Source organism: Manduca sexta, chromosome 3, assembly GCF_014839805.1.
Source record: "Manduca sexta isolate Smith_Timp_Sample1 chromosome 3, JHU_Msex_v1.0, whole genome shotgun sequence".
NCBI classification, from domain to species: Eukaryota; Metazoa; Arthropoda; class Insecta; order Lepidoptera; family Sphingidae; genus Manduca; species Manduca sexta.
Window position 1 is genome coordinate 832,977 of NC_051117.1, and position 21,487 is coordinate 854,463.

The 21,487-nt window shown below is 36.9% G+C and overlaps 1 protein-coding gene and 1 non-coding gene across 4 annotated transcripts in view; one reads left to right on the top strand and one right to left on the bottom strand.

Annotated features, from left to right (window-relative positions):
- LOC115450223 overlaps positions 1-21,487 on the top strand; it is a 616,159-nt gene that overhangs the window by 492,877 nt on the left and 101,795 nt on the right. The gene's annotated exons all lie outside the window — the stretch shown is intronic.
- Trnal-aag lies at positions 5,345-5,426 on the bottom strand. Its single transcript has one exon. It is a non-coding gene; the product is annotated as a tRNA-Leu (tRNA).

The window sequence follows — 21,487 nt, forward strand, 5'->3', positions numbered from 1 at the left end:
AAAATATATCCTACCACTAGCAATTGTTATCTTGCGATTGTAAAATAAGCTCTAAATACAAAGAATGTGCGCTTATAATACAAAAAAAAGTAATGTAATTGAATCAAAAACACACCTAAACCGCGAAAATACGCAACGACATTGGCACAAAGGACATGTCACATTACAAGCTATAATAGTAATAATAAATTGGCTTTCCGGGAATCATACGTATGTTTAACACGTGCTGTCAGATTAATATCTGTAAGTATGAAGTATTGTGCTTTTTTGTCGGTTTACATGATTGTTTTACATATTGACGTTTGGCAGAATAATTCATTAAGCCACATTGAGTTTTATATATAAATTAATAAAGTACATTTTTCTCCGTTATTGAACCTATTCTCAATATATAAAAAAAATGACACTTAAGTCAATTAACCAGTCAACGATCGATATTAATGTATGTTGTTTGATAGTTGACAGACGTACTGTCTCGAACGCAGCGTCTAGGCTACTTATCACGATATATGCGCTAGGTTCAAGGTCTCTAATAAGACAAGTGAGCCAATGAGTCCCACTTAGAAAACACTCAAGATCGGACGAAGTAGAAACATTTAGTGGACGCGATATACTGGAAGACAGAAATTTCTAACATAAACTGCATTGTATTATAGTGATAAACCCGAAGAACATACGACATTAAATCGTCTATGAAGCTTTCTCTTACTGTATATACACGCATTGCCATGACTAGAAAGAGATGGAAAAGTCTAACAAAAGCTGCAACCAATTTTTAAAACGATCCGTAAGCTAGACCACTCCGCCAAGTATGACTGAGAAGAAGAAATGCCCGCATAAGGTCATCCATATTTAATGAATTGCATACATTAATTAAAGAGTTCGACATTGTAATAATACCATTATAAATAATTTCATCAATGAAGACGCCCCCCTAGTACTTTCCCTAATCGCTTACAATGTGCGTGAGCATTATAAGTACACACACACTTCGATGGATAGCGTCAAAGCTGAGGCTTGGTTCAGTCCCTTTACCACGCAACACCTCGTTCAAAAAGTGGAAAGGCGCGTCTTCGTGAATGAAATGACCTATAATATTAGTTATAATAACACGAGTTCTAATAAGCGTGTCTCAATTACTTTCAATATACAAAAAGTTCAATATATTGTTAAATATCCAATGATTAGATGTCTATCTACTTATTCTTTCAAAGAATTTTGTCTTGAAAAGTTTTCTGATTACAGAATTTCCATATAAATCCTTAAAAGTTTTATAAACCAATCAAACATAGCAATTACGTAAGTTTTTAATCGAATGAATGTATGAAGTATTTTTTTTGTATTTCTTACTACATAATTAGTGTAAAAAAGCGACGAGGTATTCGAAATTCAAAATGTCACAAGAAACATATAATATTAGAAGTTTTAACTTAATAACTTTAATGGAAGATCGAATGAATAATTCTTACCTTCTAATTTTCTTATTAGCCTATTATAACATCTGTTGATCAGATTTGTAACCATTCAAACGTTAAAGGTTAATTGTTAACAAAGGACACAATTTATTGCATCAGTTAGTATTTTACTTGATAAAAGTAATAAATCCAATAAAGCGATTTAGGCCGGCATAATTGTGTCGACTGGCGAGGCATAATCATATCTCGGCAGTCAACTCTATCTAGACCCCACTTTTATTATTACTTTTATTTACGCTTAATGCACTGAGATCACTGTAGCCCGTGCACAAGTTTTATTACTTTGAATGACGAGACGAGCTTGCCGTTCGCCTGATGGTAGGCGATACGACCGCCTATACACAGCAGAAACACCATCCAACACCTTAAATTACAAAGTATTGTTTAATATTCCACTGCGCTCGCCATCCTGAGACATGAGATATTAAGTCTTATTATTTCCAGTAGTTACATTGGCTACAATGTCCTTTAATCCCGAACATAACAGTGACTACAAACTGCTGCTTGACGGTAGAAATAGAGATTCCGGTGGTACTACCCAGGCGGACTCTCACATATGAGTGACCTACCAGTAAAATATCAAATTTATATCTTATCTCTTCCAATAGGACCTCAGTCTTACATTAAAACGTTACGGATATTCTAAACTGAGTTACCGCAGGCCAAAAAGCCCTCCCTCCAATAGCCAGCGAGGAGGCTTTTAATCTAAAATCTATTCTATCACCCCACCCTTGAATTTATTTATTTTTCCACCAAGAGCTTTCCCTTTATTACTTCCAATGATTTCTTTTTATTAAATTTTGTTTTGCGATCTCTTTCCAAATGGAATATTTAAATGTATTATCTGCACGGTTTACGTTTGGATTTAGAGGAAATAGGTTGGCTTAGATGTAGATTGATTTTGAGGTTATATTTTTGTGATAGGACGTATCTGCTGATGTATTTAATGTTTTGGAAATTGGAATAGTAATAAAAAAATAATGAGAAGTATTGTCAGCGAGAGAAATATTTTTAGGATTTCTTCGATTTATTGGTCAGCCAAAAAAAGTGCCGATAGCCTAGTAGGGAAACCTGCATAACTGAGAAGTTCTATTTAGGAATGTCGAGGGTGTGTGAAGTCTGCCAATCCGCACTAGGCCAGCGTGGTGGACCAAGTCTAATCCCTATCAGTAGTAGAGAAGGCCCGTACCCAGCAGTGTATAATACAGAGCTGATATTATTATATTATTTATTATTACATACATACATTATTATTACATAGTCAACATACGTCGCATACTTCCCAAGAAAGGTGCTTGTGATGCAAAACGAGAGCAAAATTAAATTAAAAACCCTTTTTACATGTAGAATTCACGCTGCGCAAAATAAATCAAGAGTGAACAAGCTACGTTCCCAGCCTATTAACACTTTGACATCTCGCTACCATAAAACACTTCCCAAGCAGGTTACATTAAAAAAAATAATCAAATTAGCCGTCCCATCGCGGGAAACACCTTCGCCGCGCGATTCACATTGAAAATCATTGTGCAAGTCCACACCTTGGTAAACGTGGAAACCTTACACCACGCCGCGTCCATCGCTCTTTACATCGGCCATAATGGCTTATTATTCCAAATCACCGTGTAAGATTTCAAAGCTTAATATTTTGTATATTAACAATATAATTGGGCACTCGGTCGAGTCGTGAGTACAATGGAGGCACTTTTAGACATCTGGCGTTGAAAAAAGGGCGGATATGCCGTACTGGGGCTGAATAGACGCATGTCCCAAAGGCGTATTGTTCAGTTCGTCCGCGCGTTAATACCAATTTGAGGGACACTGGATCTTATTAACGAACGTTTAGGGCGGTAGTCGCGTGTGCTCGGTGAAATATTTTGTTCAAATGAAAAAAGTTGCATCTGAACATCCCTTTAAAATACATTTGTTTTGATTTGCGAGATTCGAAATGTCGTATCTGCGAGATTGGTTGTGCGATTTTTTGCCGTATCAACTAGGTTATAGAGGTAAAGTTAGCTCGTACGGGATCAATTTGTACGAAGAACAAGGCATCACCCATTGTGAGGAGTAGGTGTAGCGTATAATTAGCGATTTTATGAAATTGTTAGGTAAACGTACGAGCAGTTTGTCGCGTGTGTTCGCCAACGGGGCTCTTTACAATTTTGTATTATTAAAATGTTTTTATGTGCGTGTAAAAAAGGTTGAAATATAAGTTTTAAATTGCGCTCGCAACTCTTTGTGGAACGGTTTTATGAAGACATTTTGAAATAGTAAAAAGGGAAATAGCTCTGTTTTTCAAAGTATGAAACGTTAAAGCGGGCCTGTTTTAATGAAAGTTATTAAAATGAATAGTTTTTAACTCGCGCCCGAGGGAGCAATGCTCGCGGATTCCTGTGCGCGGTTTCGGGTTGGATTCCGGAGAGATTTTACTTTTACTCTTCAGCTTGTCCATATTCAGTCTTACTTATAAAAAATTCGCAAAGCTATGCTTAGTTAAAACAAAAATTTATTCGATTAGCTATAAGTCAAAACCCGTCATCTTGCTTTTTAGTTGGGTTTAAACTAGAAACCGGTGATATTTTGACAACTATTGAAACAATTCTTAACCACCTCTTAACGCTAAAATAATTTATAAGTAAAACTGATTATGTCTAAACGACGAGATTCCTATTTTCCCACCTATACATAATTTACGACTGATTTTTATCTATATTACCATTAAGCTAAAAAGTTTGTTTGTCGGAACGCGTTAATCTCAAGAATTACTAAACCGATTTCGAATATTTTATTAACTAAGGAGACTAGATTACTTCTGAGTGCAATAGGCTATTATCCCGGGAAAGTATTTATTCAATAACATTTTTGGGGGGAGTCGCAGGTTAAACCTAGTCACTACATAGTATAAAACAAAGTCGCTTTCTCTGTCCCTATGTGTGCTTAAATCTTTAAAACTACGCAACGGATTTTGATGCGGTTTTTTTAATAGATAGAGTGATTCAAGAGGAAGGTTTATATGTATAATAATAACATCCATTAAATAGTCGGCATTGCACCCGTGCGAAGCCGGGTCGCTAGTTATTTTATAAAAAGATATTTATTTACATATTTCGCACAAGCATGTTGATCACGCTGTAGTCCAAAGTATATAGCTAAAGTTTCTACACACAAAGCGAGTGTGTTTCAAGTTTGTGTGTAGTTTGATGTGAACGCTTCCTTACTCCTCCACTGTAATAAACTACATATTAATGCAAATTTATTCACTTGTATAACTTGGGATAAAGGTGCCGACTTGGTATATTTTTTTGAATGATAATGTATGTCGTCTTGTTTTTTTTACTATTAATGTCTAACGTGAAATAAATTAATGTTGGATAATATCTATGATACCGACGGAATAATTATTTTGAGAATATTTTTTTCTTTTTAAAGTAGTGTTTAGATAATAATATTATGAAATTGCTTTTGACATGTTGCGTTTCAAAATGAATATTTTCTCAGGATAAAAAATGACTTATAGTAATGTAGCTTCTTATCGGTGGAAAAAATTTAAAATCGATTTAGTTGTTCATGAGATTAGAGCATTCAAACAAACTCTTCAGATTTATATATTAGTATAGATCAGTTTCGCTAAAATAGAATATTTTGTTAAATGCAATATTTTTTTTATGATTTCTCATAACTTTATCTTGTACTATACTTATATTCTATATTTAATTCATCATCATCATCATCATCAGCCGCAAGATGTCCACTGCTGAACCTAGGCCTCCCCCAAAGATTTCCAGATCGACCTATTGCAAGCGGCTCGCATCCAGCGACCTGCTGCGATTATTATATTTAATTAAGTCTTCAAATATAAAAATAATATATAATGGCAGCGGTGGGATTCGAACCCACGCCTCCGAAGAGACTGGTGCCTTAAACCAGCGCCTTAGACCGCTCGGCCACGCTACCTTTCCGCACCGTTATCTAAAGAGACCTAGCGTGCCCAGATTTCTAAATAAAAGTTGTATAAAACTTACAATCATCGAACAACCACACGCGCAAGCAAATTACGGATCTAAGAGTTATAGAAAAGCAAAATAAGGAATTTCGCTTACTTGAAAGCATTAGCCCGGAAAAACTTTTTCTCGCTGGCAAAACCGCAAGTAAAATTGGTATAATAAATAAATATAAATAAGTATATTATTATAACATACTAGCTTTTGCTTGTGGCTTCACCGGCGTGTAGGTGTTTTTCATTGTTTTTTAGACTTACTTGATATGTAGCGTTATATTATGAACAAATTACACAAAATCATTACAAATTGTAGCCCATATGTTATTCAGATGTATAACCAATATTATTGTAAAGTTTCATTCAAATCCGTTAAGTAGTTTTTTCGTGAAAGAAGAACAAACATACATACATCCATCTTCACAAACTTTCGCTTTTATAATATTAGTAGGATAAATAACACAATATGCAGAACTTATATCGTTATAGCCATAAGGGTAAAATTCGAAAGTAATTCATCAATAACTGATCAATCAAAAAAAAATTGTTAGCAATTGACAAATAAAAAGAAAAATAAAAAAAAATTGTAACCCATCCCGCATCAATATTGGTCCATTCCATTTAAAACGTATAAAAAAGCCATAATCTTTGTCGCGGCCCTTTAACTGTGTACCAATTAGTTCCCTAACAGTAACCAGTCATAATTCTTTGTGTTATACACAAACATAATGCTTCGTGCTGGGCTAATTATGGACAGGGTCGTATTCAAGGCTTTGGGTACCAAATGCGCTGTAAGAACGAGGTGGGTCCCACGCCACTTCAACTATAATGACTTGCTATGTTCTGTTAATTGTTTTTAGTTAAATTATATTTATTTATTGGTGTCTGTCCGTGGTTACAAATTATTAAAATCAATACTTAATTATACTTATTTATTGCTATTGCAGTTCGTGGTTACAAATTATAAAATAAAAAAATACGTTTCGTAATCGGGTATAAAATATGCAAGTGTAGAGAATAAAAATTAATATCAATTTTATTTTTGTAATGTTTGATAAAATGTATGTTATTTTTAACAAAAAATATGAATTGAATAGATGTATTTTTTACGTTTAACCCTTCGTGCGCCGAATTCGGTACACAAATTGTGTTTTTTTAATAAATGTTTTTTTACCTTTTGCTCTTTCGTACCCCGAATTTGGTACACAAATTTTGCACCAGCCCGTCCCTGGCGTAAGCGCATCTCACATTAACCCGTCGCTAACCGTGGGGGGCACGATAGACCGTACCGTCACCCATTACCGTTCTTCATCATTTTATTACCGTTTTTTATCATTTGTCGGGTTACACAAGATTTTTTATATGCAGTTTGTATTTCCGATTCTCGAAATAACATTTACCGTTGTTTTGATTTAAGTTGCGTATGATTAAAATTGTTGACATTATTATGGGAATTTTATTGTTATTATATTTAATATTATTGTCGAATATTATCGATATCTATTTATGTTTGATTTTTTATGATGTTTTATTGTAAGTGTGCTTTATTGACACCCACACACGCGTATTCGGGTTAACGACTGACATTGAATTGTGTAAATAAAGAGATATTATTCTAAATAGCCGTATCTTCGTTCGAAATGGTTTAGTATTTTTTTTATAGTTTAACGAAATGTACGATGAGTAATGTGTTGCAGTGGAAACTGGTGTCGGTATGTGAGGTTCCATCTTCAATTCCAGAGTCTGCATATTCTATCATATGATATTATATTATTCACTTTTTTTCTGTTTTGTCTATATCACTGATGACGGCCGACGCTAATTATTTCAGGCTTTGAATTCAATTTGTATTACAAATGCGAATGGTGACATTTTCCAAAAGCCGACACAACATATAGGTACTTATATGCATAAATGCGGTCTGTAAATCGTTCCAATGGAATGTAAATTTTACATAAGTTACGAAAGGGAAGTTGGCAAGAATCGCATTATATGGACCCTTCACCATTTCAGCCGAGAATCGTCCACTGCTGGATATATGCCTCCCTCATTGAGCGCCATAGGGACTGGTTCTGATCCGCCCTTATCCAGACTCCGGCGACCTTCACCAGGTCGTCGGTCCATCTCGTGGGGGGCCTACGTTGTCGCCACTCCAGAACTTTTCCGTCCCACCCTTGGATCCCTCGCCATTGCTGAATTATTTTCATCGTTGTGAAGAAATGTGAATAATTTTCAAATATTAATTATTCAGTTCTCATTGGCTTCTCCTAACCGTCTTAAATCACCAAGAAGTTACAAATCGTCATCCTTATTCCGTAACGACGTTCCATCGATATCGCTCACGTGTGGTTTGTAGTCTAGCACGAATGTTTTTTCTGTGAGTGCATTTCTGACTGAAACTATGATGTTGCCGTTGCGTAAAATTCGCTTACAGTAATAGTAGTTGTATTAGGGCGTATAAAATTGTAGTTACTATTACTGAAATGTATTTTGTTAGACACTTACACTTTTCATTTCACATCTCCAACTTACTGTAGTGTTATTTTCAAGAAAATGTGTGTGTTTTATTATTCACTAACGTGAGGTCAAAATAACTCAATATAAAGTAGATTATCACTAAAAAAGAGTTACGACATATACACAGTGTTAATTAGGGGATGAAAGTTTGTGTTGGAATTCGGAGATTTGCGTAGCTTAACCAAAAAGAAAAATATATATATTCTTGAAATATCGTCGATAAAATATTTCAATATATTTAGCTCGTACAAGCACGTTACTCTAACAAGACCCAGACCTCAGCCACAAACAATTCCGTCGCCAACTTTTCATAGGAAGCAAGATTTCCGTTTTCACAGCACACGGTGACGTATCGGTCGCCAGGTGATCGATCCAGCGACCTCGTCGTTCATTGTCCGGCGTAGGACAGTTTTTTTGTAAGATTAATTCGCTGAGAGCATAGTACGTTGACATCTGGTCGAATCGGCCATTAGTTTGAAAGTCTTTGTGTGTTTTAGTTTCGCAATTGTGTTTGGAGTTTATCATAGTGCGAAGTGTGAACGTACATGTCTTATTTCGAGTAGACTTCTGAAGATCAATAATTAAGTTTAAACCTATTGCAATAAATGCCAAAGTCGCCTGGCACTTGAGAATAAAACCTTAAGTCTTTGAAAAAATCGGCGTTATATTGCTCGTAATTTTTTTGTTAATATAAGCGGTGAATCATGGTCGCGACTTTTAGTTTGGAAACGTCGGTATTAGAAATATAACTTTATAATTATCATCGACACTGATTTAATTTTATGATAACTCAAAGTTTATTTCAATTATAGTTAGAATTTTGTAGGTATGTGATTGCCAGTCTACACTGGTCATCGTGGTGGACTGAGGCCTAAGCCTTCTCAGTAATCTAGAGGTATGTGGTCAAGAATTAGCAATATAAAATACATAGCTATTAATATAGCTATATAGCAGTCAATGGTAATCCATTGACTGCCAGTCTACGCTGGCCACCGTTGAGGATTGAGGCCTTTCTCTCAGTAGTCTAAAGTGTGGTCAAGAATGAGAAGTATAAAATACAGAGCTATATTATCATAATATAATTACTACATAATATTAAATTAAATATTAATATAAATGCTAAATTTTGGATGGATGTTTGTTACTCAATCACACCAGAACGGTTGAAGTGATCTAAATGAAATTTGGCACAGATATAGATTATAGCCGAGAATAACACATAGGATACTTTTTATGCTAGAAAAATATAAAGCGGGGCTTTATGCCGAAGAAACTATTTCACACGACCCGAACAAAAGCTAGTGTTTCATATTTAATATTACTAGCTTTTGCTAATATATTTATATTACTCTTGATAGTAATGTATTTTCCTATTAGTAAACACATTTTTTTGATAAGCAGCGATAGCCTAGTTGGTTGTGGAACGGACTGCCGAGAAGAATGTCCGCAGGTTCAAATCCCAAGGGCACACACTTCAGACTTTTCTAAAAAAAAATGGGTGTATTCTTTGTGAATTATTGCTTGCTTTAACGGAAAAGGACAACATCGTGAGGAAACTTGCATACCTGAGAAATTCTCTATAAGAATTTTCGTGGGTGTGTGAAGTCTACCAATCCGCACTAGGCCAGCGTGGTGGACTAAGGCCTAATCCCTCTCAGTAGTAGAGGAGGCCCGTGCCGTACAGTCGGACAGTATATAATACAGAGCTGATATTATTATATTATAAACGCATTTTCGAAATCGGTTCAGTAATTCTAAAGATTAGCCCCTACAAACAAACAAACGCACAAACTTTTCCTCTTATAATATTATAGACAGTACCTAAAGTAGTGAATATTTGTATCTATTCATCAAAACTCGCCCGCAGTGTATTAATTTTAACACAATTACTTTCGTCCTTGTCTACTCCCAAGTTTGAATGGAATTATCTGGATAGGTTTCTATTGGGAACAAAACTTCATCTATAGTTGTATTTCATGAAGTTATTTGTTATCTGTTTGTAGTTTCTCACAGAAAGTATATGAAGGTTACTTTTGGAACGAATACGAGTGATTCAAGACGATGTATTGTTAATGCGATGTAAGTTGCTGATAAAAGTTTAAACATAAGTAATAATTTTAGTAACAAAAATGTTTATAAATTGTGCGCATACGTTCAAATGAATTCCTGATTTCAATATAAAACAGCCACAGAATTTTTGATTTACATGTAGTTCAACATATAAACGGTGAAAATATCAACAGTAAAATATTTACCCAATTAGTAAAAGCCCAATTCAAATATTCCTTTGATATAATGGTCTGGTCATATTAAATGAAAATAAAATAAGAACTAGTGTATATTAGACTGTTATTAGTAGTAGTTATTTTGTTATCAAGCCACAAAGTTGGTGGGTTGAAACGTTATTTATAAAGGAAAGTTGTTACATAGATGTCATAACGTGTCAAACTCACTCGTAACAGTCGCCATCACATTTGTACGGATTATTTCGTGTCACTTGTCAAAGTTTGAGCTAATCAGTGTAGAAACTATTGGAGCAGCCGAATGTGCTGCCATCGTGCGGCCGCATTCCGCAAACGTTGCGCATTCGAGCGCGAACTATTGAGCCGTTTGGAACGTGACGCCAATCGACGCCCCGGGCGACGCGATCTACCGCATAAGGACATTTAGACTTTTAAATTTCGAATAATTCGAATTTGGAATATCTAAATTGTAATAAGTATTTTTATTTCGAATAATTTATATTCTATTAACTTTTTGGTGTTTGTCTTTTTATAAAAACGGTTGTTCCGGCCATTGTCAGTTTAATGTTAATAATGGAAGGTTCAGATTATACGTAAACACATTGCCGATTTCCATCACGTACAAAACAATTAAAAAAAATTACATTCGATGGAAAATATGTTCTGCAATTATATTCTATTTTAATAAGACAGTTTTGTGACAGCCTTGACTATAAGGAATTAGAGTTCGGAACATCTCTGTATCATTGAAATGCGTGCAAAACAGGACTCAGACGTAACGATCATTGGAAAACCGACTCAAGCACTCGTCAAAACATGACATACATTTTTAAACCAATAAAAATGTGACCAAATTCATATCACTTCACAATATCCGTAAACTTAAGCCACAAATCCCTCATTAAGACTTTGAAGATCACTTACCATTCCAAGACACACTCAAAAAGTACCTTTCCCACCAACATCTCAAGAATCGATTTCAAGCACCCACCGTCCCAAAATATTTTTAACGCGATATCAGTAACTTGTTGAATTCATAAATTAATTGCCACTTTAAAAGGAAAAATAAATACATCTGAAGAAACTTCACATTGCTGGTTCAGTATTACAAAGTTGTTTGTGAAGTTTTACTTGTATTGGAAAAAAAAATAGTATGTTGGTATAAATTAGAAAGACGATAGGTCATAGTTACCTCTTTATTTATCTCTCGGAGTTTGTGATCACCTCTATGGACAACCCTTATTAGGGTACCGGACTCATATTTGTTTTTTACTATTATCAAATATTTACGTTGTATACATTATAACACAAAAGGAATTATTAAAATCCGGTGAAAAATCAACAAGTTATAAGTCTTTGAATTTCGGTGGAAGGGTTAAGTAACAAAAAACAGAAAAGAGACGCAATACCATCATGTGACGTCATCGGGAATTATTACGCGTGCGAAAGAAAGATATGAAGCGATATACACACAACGCGCCTACTTCGGCACATTGCCATATTTGAAATATGAATTACTGGCTCATTTTTTAACCAATTTTAATTCTGTTTTCGCAGGAGAGCTTCTTTTTAGAATTAATAATCATTACATATAGAATCAAGCATAGGATGATCCCCTATGAATCTATAAATAAGTTGTTTTTAAAAACCTTTAAATCGTTAATATAATGTGTTTTGATCTAACAATTTAAAATGTCAGGACTTTAACAAAACTTCTTTCTCAAAGCCTTACTTCCTTTAGCAGGTTCTCGGAATTGATATTCTTAAGATCAACAAGTCGTGTTATTAATGTTAAAGGTGTTCTATATCGGGGAGTTGCGTGAAATATGATAACTTAATTAACTTGCGATTACAAAATCTAACTTTCGATAAATGGTAATTGCTAGTTGTAAACAAACACACACAGAGAGAGAAAGAGAAAGAGGGAGGGAGGGAGGGAGAAAGAGAGAGAGAGAGAGAGAGAGAGATGCCCACACCTTTCATCTTTGAACAGGTAGACTGGGCCTCAATGTACACATACTTTTCGCCATGTTAATGAGATAGAGAAGGATGTCCAATACAAAATCCAAACTGATGAGTTACAGGCGATATCGAATACCATTTACAGACTCCTGGCTGATACTGGGCAGATAAGGGATATACATACTTTACCCGAGCAGAAATCGAACCCGCGACCATAGGATAGCAGTTGTGCCAGAATACAATTACGCCACCAAGCCAGTCCTGATGATGGAAAGTGTTTATTACGGGTAAGGTACAGTCACCCCACTACACCTGATGCAGCATGCAGAGTCGTTTATTCCTCGCTAGTCGACACAATTATGCCGGCCTGTTTGTCAGGTGAATGAATAACACCTCATATCTATTGACTGGAAACATGTTTATCTCTCACCAGTCGACACAATTATGCCGGCATGTTTGTCAGGTGAATGAATAACACATATTTATATACCAGGCTACCATAAATTGAAAGCAATCATAAAACTAAACTCGAAGCTTATCCTTCGAAGAAGCAACAGGTTTCCAATAACAGTACTAATAATAAGGAAAACTTGCACGGAGTGCGCGAACATTAATTGTGCTCGGACCTTAAAATATTACTACTAAAGCCCGCGGCTTCGTCTGTATTTTTCTAATAAAGGTTGTGCATGATATTTGCAAGAGGTTACGAATGTTAGACTCCAAAATACATCATTTTTTGTATTTTATCTCGGTTTTTTATAATTTTCTTTTGAAGTTTCGAAAACTGCAGCCTTCATGATGATAAATGCGTGCGTGGCGGACTGAGGTGTTGGTCGTCCGAAAAGTCAAAGTTACAATATCTACTTTAATTTTACAATTATTCAATTAGTTTTATTTTGATGAACATGTTTCTTTTATAAATAAGCCCTTTATTACATTACCTATATATTGCTTTTTTTTTGTTTCAGGTAATTCGAGGACCTTCCCAAATTTTTGACTAAGTTATGGTAATAAAGAGGGTAAATATGAATTATGTTATCACATCATTACTAGTGAATGATGAGCCCCTGTAATGCTGTGGTCTTCTATAACTGAAGAGGCACGTCACATTGCTAATTGTACAAATGCTACGACGTTGTTTTTATTATATGCCGTGTATCCTTTGTTGGAGGTTCTTAAATAAATAAATAGATGACACTCACGCCACTGAGAGATTACCCAAACCACTGGTAAGGTCGGGATAGGTTAGACTAGTAAGGCTAGGAAAAACTAACATCCATCAGGCCTATCAAAATCACATCGTCTCTCAGTACTTTGCACACACACACACATATCATCACGCATTTATCCCCCAAGGGGTAAGCACAGGCGCAACCAGAGCACCCCATTTTCGCCAAGTGTGTTCCATCCCATGATGTGATAGGGGATGAGCCTATCGCCATATAGGGGACAGATTCCAGACTCCGGGCTGATACTGATAAAAAAAACTCAAATATCGCTGCTCGATCCGGGATTCGAACCCAGGTCCTCAGAGCGCTGCTGTACCGCGCATGCAGTACAACTACGCCGCAGAGGCAGTGCAAGATGGAAGTTACCTACGCCCTATATTAAAATTAAAGTATCGTGCATATTCGCCGCAAGACGTAGGTATGCAAGCGTGTGCACGTCGCGTCGTGTTGCGCCGACACCAGACGAGTGGGGTTGCCACCATTCACCGAATATTTGGGTTTTAACTTTTCTATAGGTAAAGAGGGGATATTTATGATTTCTTATGTTTACGCGAATGTTACATATTGAGATAAAAAAAGTATTTTATTTTCCACTGACTTTTCGAAGAGTGCAGCCTTCATGGTCACGGGGAGGCTGAGGTTTTTATCGTCCAAAAAGTCAAAGAACAATATCTAATCTTCTAAAGGATATTTAACTCTTTTACTTACACGGCTATCAGTTGCCCTTCAATTAGAACTTAAATTGCAAAAAGACGAATGTACCCTCATAGACGGAATTAGGCCTTGGCTATACACATAATAAATAATAATATCAGCCCTGTATTATATACTTGCCCATTGCTGAGCACGGGCCTCCTCTACTACTGAGAGGGATTAGGCCTTAGTCCACCACGCTGGCCTAGTGCGGGTTGGTAGACTTCACACACCTTCGAAATTCCTATAGAGAACTTCTCAGAAGTGCAGGTTTCCTCACGATGTTTTCCTTCACCGTTAAAGCGAACGATAAATTCACAAAGAATACACACATGATTTTTAGAAAAGTCAGAGGTGTATGCCCTTGGGATTTGAACCTGCAGACATTCGTCTCGGCAGTCCGTTCCACACCCAACTAGGCTATCGCCGCTTATACACATATTAATGATAATTAAAATATGTAATTTTCGAGATTTTCTTTAATTAATTGGCAACTCTTGGGCAGCCGAGTGTGTCGTTGCGTCGCAGGCGCTGTTGTAACTTGCACGCAATACGTTGTGACACACGTCGTCGGTGCATGAAGTTGCCTCGTTATCCACCGATGGTTTGATGCTATTTGATAGGTAATTTCGTGTCAGTGCGGTTGTACCGGCAAAGGTAGGTGAAGGGTGTTTGTGATGCTGTGAAGAGATAAGAATGATGAAATAAAAAAAAGCTATATGTGAATTGAAATGTATAAATATGTCGAAATTAGTGGTGGCATATTTCTATGTTTTTTTTTTTTATTGCTTATTGATGTGATTTGCTCTCTATTTTTAACTAATTTTCGTTTGGCATGGATTATAGTTCATGTTCGTTTATAAAAAGGACCCCGTTTCTATAGAACGTCCCGAAAAAACGCGACTTCAAGTTAGTGTAGGAGGACGACGTTTGTGATTGGTCGAGAGACCAAAGCGTCAGTCACGTGTTCGTCTCTCAACCAATAACAATCAAATGACACCGAGTGGTGACGTATTTTTTTCAAAATGATATTGAGCATAAAATCGTCATAACTTAGCGTAATAAAACTATTATTATTTCGAAGTTTTGAGCCTAAATTCGAAATTCAAACAATAGACTGTTCGACTGTTCCGAACTTCCAAAACGTATTCAAACGCAGAATTCGAAAATCAAATCAAATTATTCGCATCAACAACACGTTCGCAATTTAAATTCGTATGTAAATTACATTCGAAATTCGAATGTGTAGCTATGACCCTCCAAAGCGCATAGGGTCGAAGGAGCCACCCGTACGAAGGTTCGGCGCAGACGGTCGCGAAGACCGCGAAGTGCGATCCTGTAACATTATACGCGAAGCCGTGCGAGCAGGTGAGGGTTGCGTGCTACATTGCCCGTTCTAACCCTTCACGTGCATGGCATGCAAGTGTTTTTTGTGCGATTAAAAAAATATTCGGTCCGTTTGAAAGTTGACGTTGTTTGTTAAGTAAATATGGCATTCGGGTTATTTTGTCGCGTAGAGTTACAAAACGTGTCGGTAGTAGAATAGACGTTTTTTTTATTATTATACTACCGAATGAAGGAACGCTAGCCCGATTGTGAGCGCCATATTTCCCATCAATTGTAACTACCGCACTGATGATAAATGATTACTATGTCTTTGAGTGCCTCGGTGGCGTAGTTGTTTAACGGTACGATAGCAGTGCTGAGGTCTCGGGTTCGATCCCCAGGTCGGGTTGTGATATTGTTTTTTTTTTTACTCAGTAACATATGGCGATAGGTGCGCTCCCATCACATCATGGGACGGAAAGTGGGTGCACCAGTTGCGCCTGTGCCTACCCCTTTGAAAATAAAAGAGGGGCTAGTGTGAGTGTACCTTTGAATAAAAATAGGTATTTGGAAAAGGGAGATGTTTATTGACTACAATTTAACGAACAGTGGTACAAACCCGGTCGAGCCGGGCTACGCTTCTGACAAAATACAGCTCTACAGTGCATCGCGGGCTTATCTAAACCTAACCTAACCTATTTACCTAACCCCGGGAGACCTAAACTAAATTCTAGCGACGCAGCAATTGCATTATTACCGTCAAAGCCCGCCGTCAGATTGGTTTAATTAATTTAAGCCCGCACCGAGCATCGAACCGTGGACTCTTAAACGGCGGTAATAAGTTTCCCGTTGTGGTTGTTTTGTGTTGCGGACAATGTGTAGACTATGGTTATTTATTTCGACTTTATTTTCGTTGGAGATCTTCGATTATTTGATCGAAGATGGAGATAAGTGCAGAGGCAAGAGGATAAATGAAGTAACTCTTATCTTGCAGTAGTGTCATTGCATGGTCAGTGTGTCGCGAAGTCCTAGTTTCGATTCTCAAGTCGGGCAAAAATTTGTACACACACCCATTCCTTTTTTTCTCGAAGAGGTAAGCAGAGGTGCTGTTGCACTAACTTTCCGCCGTGTGTTTCGTCCCATGATGTGATAGGCAAGCCTATCGCCAAATCAGGCACAAATTTCAGTCTCCGAATTGATACTGAGTAGAAAACCCAACATTGCTTCCCAACTCGAGCATCGATCCAGAGACTTCAACACTACGTCGCACCGTGATACAACTGCACCACTGAGACAGAACTTTAGACTTTATGATACATACCATTAGATACAAACCCCTTAGAAATGTAGAAAACTATCGTCTAATGATCTTCAGCCTTCGGAAGTCCACTGCAGAACATATGCCTCATCTAAGATTATCCTTGCTACGCGAATATAATCCTTAAGGAAATGAAATTATCACTATCTCTCATCGTGAGAACGTCACATTTCTTAAATAAGCCACTGACCCAATTAAAATTGCCAAAAAAAACCTAAATTGCCAAAATTCTACGACTATGGACCCTAAATCAACACATTTGGCCGCAAAAAAACTCGGTAATAACTTACATACTATTTATAACCACCTGTTTGATGTACCATTGAAAAATAAATCTTCTCGTAACGATGTAAAGTTGAATATACCATGTCATATTAATAGGACCCATTTAAAAATAGGATTAACGGTAAAAAAAAGTTTAGGGGCGTGATTTTTTTGTTAACTTAATATTTCCGGATAAAGTATACAAACAAGACATAAGATCATGTTACGTTAGACGCTTCCGTGGTCTATATTTTTCCACTTAAATAACCACAGTCGGAGGAGGCTGGATGCGGGCCGCTTCCAATAAGTCGATCTGGAAATCTTTGCGGGAAGCTTATGTTCAGCAGTGGACATTCTGCGGCTGATGATGATGATGATGAACCACAGTGTATTTTTAATTTTGAGCAACAGGAAGCCCATGTTGAGCAGTGGACATCCTGCGGCTGATGATGATGTTTATTTCTTGTTTGACCTATTTTGCCGGCAATTTTTATTTCACGTTCTTGTGGAACGAATAGCAGAGCTGGATCTCTCTTGATAAAGCTCCATAAGTATTTTAAATATAGGTCAACGAAGCAAAAATATTTGCGATTAGACATCGTAACAATTGGATTATGTCATGAATTCGTCTTCACTATTATGGCGTGTAAATAATTTCAATTTTTATTGACTTTCTAAAAGGATTGCACCGTATTTACTATGTTATAGCTACTTCGCCGTGCATCCATCCATCCAGTCGTTTCCTCAATGCTGACGACTCTGACCGCAGTAGCCTGAATCTTTAAGCATCCTCCATCGGGTTCTGCACTTCACTAGCAGTTAATTTTCCATGGTCATGAGACATAAAATGATATTTACACAAACCAGACACCCCACGGTCCGCGAAACTTTTCCAAACACAAACGCTTGCAAGGAACGCCCGTCACAGTTGCGTTCGAAACAATAAACTTGCACACTAAGTTAGCACCACATGTTACTACGGATGGGACGTATTCATTCTTCTGAACGCACCGAGCTGGCGCTTTCATAAAATTGTATAGCGTGAGATTTATACGGTTTATTGTATTTTTACTTGATGTCACCAAACATTGCCGATTGTGTCTGTCGCATGTTGCATAGACTATATATTTCGTTAGATACGTACGCAAAACAGCTGAACTGATTTTAAGCAATTTTGGACCTAAGATAGTCCAGACCTTGCAGTGAAAGGGTCCATAAAACCCGATTCCTATCGGCTGTCCTTTATGTAGAATTGATGTAGAATCTAATTATCATTACAGGCTGATCTCGGAACGCGACACGCGTGGGCCACTATGGCGGGTTTTAACACCTTGTGTACGCTGGTCGCTGTCCGGACGGATACAAGTATCCTACTACCGGCAAACTGTATACAAATGATTTTCTAGTAAATATGTTCGGCAAATTATATTTGTATACAAACGATATTCTAGTAAATGACTTCGATCCATGAGATAGTCTATATCAGTCACAAATTAGAGCATCTCACTTGCCTTTTTCATTCTAAAAAACGATGTTTAAAAAACGCGCCAAAAACAAGTTTACAACGATGACGTCACATAACAAAAGCCTTTGCAAATGTAGTCGGATGCTGCGAATCCAACGGCGGAAACAAAAAACTTGCCAGCGCTGTTTTAATTAACATTAATTAGACGTTTGCGAGAGTGTAAACGTTTTGTGATTCACACTGAGTAATGTCTGGTGCTGATGATATTATATGTTATTTATTATACTGCGTCTGCACGAAGGATAACGGCTTTTACTCAACTTTTACTTTAAAATAAATAAAAGAATGTGCTTTATTCATCACGCAGGCGAACATAGTTGCATTTATGATAAGTCAAGGTACATGAGAATATTTAATTATTACTTAGATAAAGTCGCTTATATAAACTAAAGACAATTTATATTGGATATAAAACAAGTGAAAGACTTTAAAGTAAACAAAGAAGAAATAAAATGATTTACGTAATATTAATAAAGATAAAGGGAGGAACGCGTCGCGATCCTCACCGGTAAGAACAATAAAAGCCCTAACCTAGCTAACCTACCAGCCTTTTACTAGCTACTTAAGCGATGACTACCCGAAGAAGAAAGGCAGAAAGAAACTCCGAGTTTTTTTTTACTTTTACGCCTTTTCTCCTAATAAAAGTGCCAAGTTATTCGGTGGAATACGATTATGTTTTGGGGGTGTCGGACCCCGCAGTCAATATCGGGGGAAACCTGGGGGAGATATTGGAATCCCCCGGCTTAGTGAATGCAGGGCCATGGAAGAAAGTTAGAAGTGGATAGCTGCGTAGGAAGTGTGAGGAAAGGATTGGGAAAACTCTTAGAAGGAGGGGAAAAGGCCAGGAAATGTTCGCGAGCCCTCATAGGCCTCAATGTGAATTGGCAACCATGAGGTATACATACTTACCTGTGTGCCTTAAGCTGCTACAAATGTCTCCCTATGCATAGTCGTGCATTCGGTGTGGAGACCGAGCGAACAAGAATTTCCTCGAGGGTTCGATGGTATATGTTAATTTAGGAATTTCAATACTGTAGGCTACTTCTTTATATCCTTGTCAAATTTACAGTTCAACTTGTTTCTTAGTAACATGGTTGGGGCCTAACGAAATCTAGTATTAATATATTCCAGACATACTGAAGAATTATCTGATGTTTACTAACTCAAACTTTGTCATACACTTCAATGACGACCTAACTTTGCCAAGTTGGAAAACAATCGCGTAAACTTGCGTACCTTGCGAGGCGTTGTTCAAAATAGTATTCTAACGCGTCAATACAAAAGTTTTGTTCAAATACTAACTGCTGAACAGATGGGTAACCAGACAAATTAGAATATAAAATACTAGCTTCTGCTTTTGTCTGTATTTGGTAGAAGTCAGCTCGTGGTTAAACACATACACCTTTTATCTACGAAGGGGTAGGCAAAGGTGCAACTACTTGTAATATTGGATATTTAAAATATTTGTTAAGTATGTAACACAGAATGTCATTCTTAATAATATAATAGTTTATAGTCTATGGTTGATAAATAAATATATGAAGTTGTTGTCTCTGAACCACGCGTTAAGTACAACGTAGTTGAAATTCATAAGACAAATTACCACCATGTCCGTCCCAACATTTTCAAAGGATTATGATGCCTTGTGTATGGGATTTTGAATTTCTCAGTTGCTTTATTAGGGGATGAATTTTCAAAATCAGTGTTTAGTGCTTACCTACGATTCATATTGAGATGATTACCCCTTGACAGTCGGCACAATTATGTCGGCCTGTTGGAACCGAATATACACAGGCTTATCCCGGAACGTGACACACGCATGTCGGCCACTTTGGTGGGCTTTAACACCTTGGGTACGGTGGTCGCTATCAGGGTAGCTTTAAAATATATCCTACCACCAGCAAATAAGTTACCCAATATATAAAACTGAACTAAAATCAACTAAAATCCATAACCGTTTTTCTCAACTCGAATGTTTCTATAACCACACTTTATGATTTCATTAAGTTAACTTTAATACCGTGTTGTGATTGTTCCCTATATTCCGAGAGGAATCCGGAGCACTCCCGGCGAGTGCACGGATGCAACTACCCTCATTAGCATAATGTTTATTAAGAACGCCTAATGCCGTGTCATTAGCTGGCCTCGTTTCAGTTTTATTTTGAATTCATACGCTATTAGTTTAAGTCTTAAATTCAATTAATGGTTGCTGTAGTCATATTTGTTTACGAGTCACGAAACATTAGAAAAAAGATACAAGAAAAAAGTCTAGAAAAATAATAGAATAGATCTTGCAACTTGTCCAAGGGACATTAAAAAATCAATCTCATCTTTGACTTTGATCGCAAGTAGACATTTAATGTATTGAACTATTTAATAAGCAGTAATTTAATACTGGTGAGGGTCGTCGGAGTCCGATGGATGATGGCGGCCCAGAACCAGTCCCTATGGCGCTCAATGGGCGAGGCCTATGTCCAGCAGTGGACTATTCAAGGGCTGAAATGATGATGATGAATTTAAGACTTCTCGACGTTTCGACGACTCAGTTGTAAATATATGTAGATATAATTGTAACTGAGATTTTCGGACGACCAACACCTCAGCACATTTAAAATTTCGTCATATTAAATTTTAAAGGCCGAAATATCCATGATTATTAATTATTTTTACGTTTTTCTTTCAACTGCGAGAACTAATCACTAACTAGACGTGAATTTAAATTCTTTACTTGCCAATACTTGTTTAGTTACCCAGATTAAAGCCGAAACAAAATGTATGAAAATGGACCTTGAGGTATCGCCTTAATATAAATATATTTATAAATATTTAAGTTATTTGAAAAAAGCGGCGATAGCCTAGTTGGGTGTGGTACGGACTGCCGGGACGAATGTCTGCAGGTTCGAATATCGAGGGCACACACCTCTGACTTTTCTAAAATGAT